Here is a 10,315-nt window from a genome sequence, read left to right as displayed (position 1 = left end):
TGGTTTGAAATTGGTCATGAACTAATTTTTCAGTAAAGTCCACTTCCTGTAAATCATTATCATCTCCAGGTTGCTTGCAAATGTTGAAAATATTCATCTCCAATGTCATGTTTCCAAAAGATAGCTTCATCAGTCCATTCCTACAATTAATCAATGCATTAGAAGTTGCAAGAAACGGACGTCCTAAAATAACAGGAAATGAATTACATGCTTCAACAGGTTGTGTGTCCAAGACAATAAAATCTACAGGGTAAATGAATTTATCGACTTGTACTAACACATCTTCAACTATTCCTCTAGGCACTTTTACAGATCTATCGGCAAGTAAAAGAGTCACAGAAGTTGGTTTTAACTCACCTAGATTGAGACTTTGAAAAACTGAATATGGAAGTAAATTCACACTAGCTCCAAGATCAAGTAAGGCTCTTTCAATTTTATGTTCTCCAATAAAGCAAGAAATTGTAGGACAACCAGGGTCTTTATATTTCAATGCATTATTGTTCTGAAGAATGGCACTTACTTGTTCGGCTAAAAAGGCTTTTTTTTTCACATTCAGTTTTCTCTTCACAGTGCACAGATCTTTCAAAAATTTAGCATAAGAAGGAACCTGTTTAATAGCATCCAACAAAGGTATATTGATCCTTACCTGTTTGAAAGTTTCAAAGATTTCAGAGTTGTGATTAACTTTCCTTTGTTTGGTCATGGCATGAGGAAATGGAAGTGCTGGCGGAGAATCAGTCTTTTCTTTGCAATGATCAGATTCAACCCCTTCCTTACCCTCAGAGATTGACTCATCATCATTCTCACAAGGTTCAAGAATGGGTTTTTCAATAACCTTACCACTGCGAAGAGTGATGACTGATTTTACGTGATCCATGTGTTGGCTTCCCGAACTACTTGCATTTGCATGGTATTGCCCCTTGGGATTTTGTTGTGGTTGAGATGGAAACTTACCTTTCTCTTGGAAACTGAGAGCAGATGTGAACTTTGCAAGAGTATCTTTAAAATCTGTCATGCTTTGAGCAAGTTGAGTGTTAATTGCCTCTTGCTTTTCCATAAATGCATGCAATGTTTCCTCAAGATTTCTTCTAGGAGGCGGAGCATAAGGAGGTGCATATCCATGAGAATTTTGGAAATTATGGTGTGCTTGAAACGGTGGCTGTGAAGTTTGAGCATTATTGTTCTCACTCTTCCAATTGAAATTTGGGTGATTTCTCCAACCAGGGTTGTATGTTTGCGAGTATGGGTTATGATTGGGCATTTGGAAACTGTTTAATGCGTGGGCTTGTTCATGGAGACATTCTTTAAAAGAAGGCAAGGTTGGACAGTCATTGGTTGAATGTTCGTTGGTTTCACAGATTTGACACGCAATGTCTTGAACAGATTTTAATTGACCACTCTTTTTCAATTCTAGTGCCTCGACTTTTCTAGCTAAGGATGCAAACTTGGCTTGGAGGTCATGATCTTCCCTAAGGTTGTACATACCCCCACTAGATGTATGAGGTTGGGTTTTACTTGGTGCCTCATAAGTACCTGTGGTGTCCCAATTTTGTGCATTTTCAGCTAGCAAATCTAAGTACTCCATTGCTTCATTAGGGTCTTTATCTTCAAAAGTTCCATTGCACATCAATTCAACCATTTGCCTATCTCTAGGTGTTAATCCTTCATAGAAATGTGAAACTAATCTCCATGTTTCAAAACCATGATGGGGGCAAGTATTAAGCAAGTCTCGATATCTATCCCAACATTGGTAAAATGTTTCTCCTGGTTTTTGAGTGAAAGTGATGATTTGTCTTTTGAAAGAGTTTGTTCTGTGGGACGGAAAAAACTTCTTTAAAAATTGTTGTTGCATTTCATCCCAAGCACGAATGGATCCAGGTCTCAAATTTTGTAGCCATGTTTTAGCTTTATCTTTTAGTGAAAAAGGAAAAAGCTTTAACCTAATGGTGTTCATGCTACAATTTGAGTCATTATACGTGTTGCAAACCTCCTCAAATTCCCTTAAATGCAAGTATGGATTTTCTAAATCTAAGCCATGAAAAGAAGGTAAAAGTTGAATAATGCCTGTCTTAAAATTAAAATGAGATGCATCAGGAGGAAAAACTATGCATGAGGGTGCACTTGTTCTTGTGGGATTCATGTGGTCTCTAAGAGTTCTAACCCGAATATTCTCATTATTCTCATTATGAAGCGACTGATTATCTTCTTCGGCCATATTTTCTGAAAATGATGAGGATACCCTACAAAGTCTACCACTTAACGTACGTGACCACACTCTCATGCACGTGCAGGAAGAGAATAAAAGAAAGAAAAGAAAAACAATAGAAAAAGAAACAACACAAAAGAAACAAAGTTAAATACAAGAAAAGTAAAAAGAGAAAATAAAATAAACACTATAATTTGTACAAGAATTTACCTCCCCGGCAACGGCGCCAAAAACTTGACACGACCAAAAGATTGATGTCTTCTCCCAAGTGCAGGAGTGTCGAAGTAATAAATAACCCGGCAAGACCGGGGTCGAACCACAGGGAGGTTAATTGTATAAATTATAGATAACAATAATACAACAACAATAACAACAACAATAATAATAATAGTGAAGAAGAAGAGGAAGAAGTTGATGAGAACTTTGAGATGAAAGATTAACGTAAGGATTAAACAATGATAACAACAAATGTCAAGGTTAGAGGATCCACTAATGGTATTTCAAACAAGTATAGTATAAACTCTTATTATTCAATTGGAAACCACACACAAAGGAGGTTCCAATCAGATTATAAATTGTTAACATGATTACATTAGTTATCTTATTCGAATAATGCTAATACTTGTAAATGTTGTCAGGCATTCATGATTATAACTTATGTTAACAACAAATCAAGTTCCTTTCATAGCTCAGGTGTCGGTTATACCATACAGTATGGGCTATGAAAGTGCCAAGTATTTGTTGTACCAGGTGTTATACAACATAAATCTAGATTAACCATTTAACAAGCAAAGTATTAAAAGTGAACAAGATAACAAATATAAAGCATGTTAGTATCCAACATTAAGGTCCATGTTAAGTTTATATTATACTTATTCTTACACCATTAGTGTACCCTTTTCACCTTGACATAATTAACTTAGTTAAACATAATGAAAGAAAGAAACATAAAGAAACAAGGAAAGGAAATGAAAAGCATAAGCAAGAAATTAATATAAGCAAAACTTAAGCATTACAAAATATAAAGAGAGAGCAAGAGCATGATCTTGATCTGAACACCAAGATGCCTAAATACATGGCAAATGCCTCCTTTTATAGGCCAAAATTCGGAACTATTGATTTGTTGACTAATTGATGAGTGGGTGGCCACATCTTGACTTGGTGACAATCCTTATCTTCTTGTCTGCCAAAAACGTCATTGATGACGTCATAATCTGAACAAACTTCAATCATGAAAGTTCTAGAGAATTGTCTCATCTTTCCAGGATAAAAATTTGAGATCATTTGGACTTCTAGAACTCGAGATATGGGCTGAACACTAAACAGTGTCTGGGCTGCAGGACAGATTCGGACTTCTTTATTGTTGCTGCAATTTGGACTTGAAAACGGCCTTTTTAAATCTTGGGCTCCACATGAAATTTGTAGGCCTATGTCTTATCTTTTCATCCATATAAAATAGACCTAAATCCAAGATCTAAAACTCCAGATATGACCCGATTACCGAACAGTGTTCAAGTTTGGACTGCACCAATCATCTCTTTTCTAAATTTGCCCATCTCTTTGTCCTTTCAATTTCAGTACTTCAACTCATCAATCAATTCTTTCATTTATGTGATAGGCCTGCATTTAAGATGAACATTTACCATAAATTAAAGGTATCTTATATTATTAGATATGTTATTATAAAACATGCTTTAGTTAAGGAGTTATTGATACTTCAAGTGCAAAGTGATGATATAAAACCTTGATAAAAATGCACTTTTAAGTACTAATCATGATTGCATCAAATCTTCAACTATATACTCTTGCATCATTTTTTTTTCAAGTACCATTTTAATCCTCTTGGACAGTTAGAAATAGAAGTTGTAATGTAAGTCGGAAGAAATGGCGATAAAAGAGAGAGGGAAAGAAAAACCTGCGTATCAAGTTGGTGTTGTTGCCATACCTGCATTTGCTGATGAAGAGATCGGGGAAGATGATGAGTATGATAATCCTTACAACGATGTCAATGTTGGAGAGAATTTCTTGCAGATGCATGCTTCTCATGTGCCTGCTACTATAGATAATTGAGGATACCGAGCTCAAAATCCTTAGGAATCAACGAGAGTCAAAACTGGGAGATCACAACAGGATGCACTTTTTCTCACTGTTTGATGCCACTGTAACAGGGCCATCTTCAGATACTATACTTGACTTTAAAGGCATGTCTAGTTGAATTTGGTGCTGAGATGGTTAACTGGCCTCTTTCACCGCATTTCTTGTTTCTTATGCCCTTGGCATTATTTCCTTGCCACTCTTTTGTTTTCATTTTTCTCTCTTGAAGTATCTGAATTCTATGTGGTGTACGTCAAAGTCGCCTGAAGTTGGTTTTCATTTTCATGCCAAATAGCAAGATAATTTCTCTCTTACTTAGCGTTCTCTATTTATCATGGGTTCGGATTTAAACTGCCTCTTTTTTTCTTTCAATGGGATCGTCTTCTTGGTGTGTGTAGTTGTGTTCTGCTAAGGTTTTTGCGTTTGCTGCTTTTTGTTTCTTATTCAATGAAAATTTGGAAAGTAGAAGAACTTTGTGTATTGCTAATGTTTTGTTCATTCGCAGATGCTCATAATAGTTGGATTTATTGAAGATAATAGCCACAAGCTGGGGATATTTGTGTTTGGTTATTAGACTCAATTTCTAGGGTAGTCATCTTCCTATGCAATAGCAGAATACAATTGAACAATGAGGTCGGTGCTCCTTTGGTCTCTGTCAAAATGGTACTCAAGCTTCTATGGAAGTAAAATAATAGTATTTTCATGGTTTTTCAGTTTTTTTGGACGCGGTACCTAGTCCTTCTCCTACATCACCTTGTCTTTGGTTGTAATGGATAATTATGAGGAGTTCAATTCAAGGTCCAAATTGACCAGTTTTGCAGTTCTAATAAGGGTTAAAACTTTTCTTTTGGTTATTTGCTAGCATTCAATCAAAATGTTTGTTATGACTCTTTTCAGAAGGAAATATTGTATATATTCCTTCCTGCCTTTCCTTGTTTCTTCTATCCTTCAAGTCTGTATTTTCCTATTTTTCTCACAACTTCTCTTATGAGAAATCGCTTACATGTAGTGGAAGATAATGTAAAGGAATGGAAGAAGGAAACGTAGGACACTGATAAAATAGTGGATTACTGGACAGTTGAGATGGATTGATTTGCCATCTGGGTTTTATGTTATTATGCTATCTAATTTTTAAGTATATAGTTGGATTTGTAGGGTGGTCTCTATCACAAATTAGTTTCTTTTAATGTTTATTGACATGTGGGTTCTCTTTTTATCAACCATCCAGGGAAAGGGCTGGGCAACTCTTTGTTTCCATGATTGAAAGCTAGCAAATAATCAAAAGAAAAGTTGCCTGGGCTGGAGACTGTGTTAGATTGAGTTGTCTTCATTGGAATCCTAATGTAATGGTTTTGGTTTGCCCCCATTTGCAAAAGAAGTCTTGATGATTTTCCTCCACCATTTTTATCTCAAACACCACTTAAGAATCTGTAAAATGTTCTCCTGCAAAATTGTCTTGCGAGAGTTGTATTTGTGAAGCTGTAAAATATTGATGCATAAGTTCTAAGACTCTCATGCTTATTTCTTGTAAAGCACTACAATTTCTCGTGTAAATGGATATGTTTATAAGGTCATGACATGTAATGGCTATTAACCTAGTATCGGCCCATCTATGAGCTTGTAAAGACTTGTACGGATGGTTTAGCTTGTTTCTGTACATATTTGTTGTTTCGTAGTTCAGTCATGTTATCTCTGTGTTCGAAGGGTCGTGATTGAGCTAACAATACCTTGTAATGATGGGTAGATGTTCCCGCAACAACACATGTAGGACTCTGTTTCTGTGCGAGGCCTACTTCCTGAGAGCTTGAAGGATTTGGGCATTCATGATGTTTGTTGTTGTGTAAACTATGATGTGTGCCTAAGGAATAATGGCTCGCGAATTGCTGCAATGCTGTGGAAGGTCTGAAGAACAGATTTTTAGTTGTTTTGGATTACTTTCCTTTTCTCCCGTATCCCTTTTCATTTCCCTTTATCCTAAACAAATATTTTGTTGTCTGAAGTAAGATAAAAAAAAATGCAGTTTCTTGTGCGATGCTGTTCTGAATCTTCTGATGTGCTGCTATATAAACCATGCTGTCTGGTTTGTTCATTGCAGGGCCTTGCATACGATGTTTTATATTTTTGGATCAATCTTGCATTTGTGTGTAAGAACTAACGGCATCCCACTTAAGGTCTGACCATTGGCACCCATAAACTCTGAGCGGCCATTGTTGCTTGAGGTGGAAAACTGCAACTGCTTGTATGAAACAACCATACCATCGTTAGTTGTGTCCTATCTATTGCTTTATTTTCTTGTAGCTTCACTATCACTTCGATCTGCACTTTGTAGAAGAATGTTTGATCTGATTAAGGATTCAGTTACATTCGGGAACTGTGCATCTGATGCTGGAAAAAATAGACGCATGATTGATGGAATCACTATTTATGATTGCTTAGCAACTTTGAGCGATTCATAGGCGTTGACTATAAGTTGATGTACAGGAAGGAGTTCGAAGATGTTCTGTTAGGCATTTTGTGCTTGCGATTTTACACCTCCTATTTTTCCTTTTTCGAGTGATGTGATGGCATGTGATATTTTTTAAAATTATTATTTTTATTTAAAATATATTAAAATATTTATTTTTTAAAAAATATTTTTAATATTAACATATTAAAATCATAAAAATACTATATAATATTAATTTAATGTTTTGTAAAAAAAAAACATTTTTAAAAAAGACATAAAAACAAACTCCCAAACACACCATAATTTCAACCAAAAAAAAATGTTTTTTTTTTACTTCCTTCTGTTTAGTTGCACAATTTGATTTTGATCTTATTTAGTTGTTCGCACTAATTTCTAGACGTTGGGATCTGTATATTTTTGCGCAAGGGAGACCCTTTTAAATATTTATAAAATAAAAGTTGGAGTAATAACCCTGTTAATTTAAATGTAAGTGACATGTCATCAAATGACGAAACAAGTGATGGAAGGTGGATGGAAATAATTGATTGAAAATTTTAAAAAGAAGGTATATTCAATGAAAAAAAATAAAATTCATGTACTCAATTAAAAAAAATCTGTAGAATTGGTATATTAATAGTGCAATTATTCCAATTTAGAAAATACAATAAACAAAATTCTGCTAGGAAAAAAGTTACTATCTAATTTTTTATTATATCCAAATATTATATTACTATATCAATATTTATTATAATTTTTTTTTATATCATTTTTGCCAGTACATGTTTTTTTCTTTATTTTTAATTTATTAGTACAATTAAATAAATATTGAATACAATTTATTATATGATAATAATAAAGATATACAGAACAATCTTAATTGTATTTTTGTTAGATAAATTAAGCATTATCTATCACATCAATATGATAATTATATTTAAGATAATATTTGATTATTGTTATGAAATAAAAATATAAAGATGATGAAGATAGAAAATACGATATAAAGAAAAAGATAAAAGATAGAATTTTGTTTAATAATTGTCTGCAAGATAAAGTGATTGTCTTTGTATCTGATTTAGTTATGGTAGACAAAACAAAATAAAATACAATAAAAAATCTATTTCACCCTTGATATGTATTATTGCCCAACTTACTTGTTTAAGAAAAATAATTAAATTTTTTTTTACTTTATTTTTTAAAGTGTTGAATTTAATAATATTATAATAACTAAAGTTATAAAATTAAGATTGGTTTGATAGATTGATTTGGAACAGGGTTGATCCAGGATCTAGACTGGTCCAGGTTTTAAAAAAATAGACTCGGGATTGACTCAACTTGATATAGTAAAAAACCTGGGTCAACCCAAGATAAAATATGGGTAAAAAACCCATTGAGATTTTTTAAAATTCTTTTTGGTCAAAACAAGGGTGCTTCACTTATTTATTTATTTTTTTAGATTAACAAGATTGATCCTTCTGACACGTGACATAAATCTTATCTTAGGTCAACTTTTAAGTTGAGCTTTAAAACTATGATAATAACACTTGTATCCATACGTTGACTCGAGTCAACTCAGCTTAACCCTCTCAACTCGTGATTTAGGCCTTGCCCCTGTCAACCCTCAAGTTGAGTTTTAAAACTATGATAATAATAATTTTTATCTTTATATTCTCGGGTCAAACCGGGTTGATCATCTCAATTCATGACTTGGACCTTGCCCTAAATTGGCCTCCTAATTGAGTTTTAAAATTATGATAATAATAATTTTTATCCATACGTTGCTCGGGTCAACCTAGGTTGACCCTCCCAACTCGTGAACCGAGCCTTATCCCATGTCAACCCCTAATTCAGGTTTTGAGACTATGATAATAATCATTTTTTTATGTTAACCTGGGTCAATGGTCAGCCTCACTCGTGACATGAGCCTTGCCTCGGGTTGACCTCTAAATCGAATTTTAAAATTATAATAATAATTATTTTTATTCTTACGTCGACTCGAGTTAACCGGGTAAACTTGACATGTGACCTAGACTTTACCCCAGAACGACCCCGAGTTGAGTTTTAAAACTATGATAATAATTGTTTTTATCGTTACATGTCTTAGTTAGATGGTTTTTTAATTGAAATTTTTTTACAATAATATTTTATAAATAAAAAATAATAATTATTGTCTCTAGATATATGTCATCTCTATACCTCATGTTTTGGGAGCATAAAAATCTACTTCAAAATTAATTCATAAACATATTTATTTTTATTTTTAATTCTGTTTCTTTAACCAAACATTTTTTATATTCACTATCTCCATCTTTTCTGTAAAAAAAATAAAATAATCGAGAGTTATATATATATATATATATATATATATATATAAGGCCTAAAGTTCTTAGGAGAAGTTTGATATAGCTTCTACTTTTAAATACTTTTCAAAAATGTGTTTGTTTTGAAAAAAATATTAAATTGATGTTTTTTTTTAATGTTTTCTAATGATTTTGATGTACTTATATAAAAAATAAAAAAAAATCATTTTGATACATTAAAAAACTAAAAAGGGATGGTGAATTCACTGTTCCATTAAACATATTTTACTATGGAAGGGAATAATGAATTTACCTCTTTACCCTTTTAAAAAAACTTTGGTCGGAGGTTGAGGGCATGATTGTCTTTTCAATTGGGGAATTTTGGCATTTTTAAATTGACTAAGGGTTAGACATGTATTTACTTTAAATTTGCACATTAAATTATCATAAATACCCTTAAAATTAATGCATTGTTTGGTGTCATTAAGAGGTAGATTTGTATTTTTACTTATAAAGTGCACAATAAAATAATCAATTTAACTTTACATACTACTTTGGCTGGCTAGTAGGGGTGTTTTCATCTTATTCTTTTTATTTGCACAATAAAAATACTTCTTTGCCCATGTGTTTTTATTTTTTATGCTTTAGACCTGAGAGTATTTTGGATATTGTACTATTGGTTTTTTTGTTGTTATTGGATGAAGTGAGGGTTAGTTTTGTCATTTAAAAAAATAAAGGGATTTATTTTAAAAAAGGTTGGCGGTTGTCAACATGTCAACTGCTTTGCCGTCTTTGCATAACATGCGCGGCTGATTTTGGAAACAAAAAATTTCATTTTGAGGTGTCATTAGATTCATCTCGATGTCTTCTCCATGTCGGAGCTTCAGTTTGACTTAGGCGACCATTTCTTTTTTCTTTCTTTTTCCCCTCTCTCTCCCTCGATTCTTGCGCCTTACCCTGCAATTTCTCAAACCAGCCCTTTAGTTTTTCTTTGTTTTTTATTTTGTCCCTGATTTTTTGGTTAATATTTTTTTTTTCAAATAATTTATAAAAAATAAAATTTGTTTCAATTTCATCCTCATTTGATTTTTTTACTTCTCTTTGATTTTTATTTTGTCTATGATCTATTGGTTGATATTTCTTTTATTTTGAAATAACTCGTGAAAATTAAAGTTTTTTCAGTTTCATCCTCATTTGTTTTTTTAAATTTGTCTAATTTAGTCTTGTTATTTTAATTGTTATTTATGTCATATGAGATAATTTTTATAG

The sequence above is a fragment of the Populus trichocarpa genome, chromosome 8 (genome assembly GCF_000002775.5).
Source record: "Populus trichocarpa isolate Nisqually-1 chromosome 8, P.trichocarpa_v4.1, whole genome shotgun sequence".
NCBI lineage: Eukaryota > Viridiplantae > Streptophyta > Magnoliopsida > Malpighiales > Salicaceae > Populus > Populus trichocarpa.
This window is presented reverse-complemented; position numbering follows the sequence as displayed.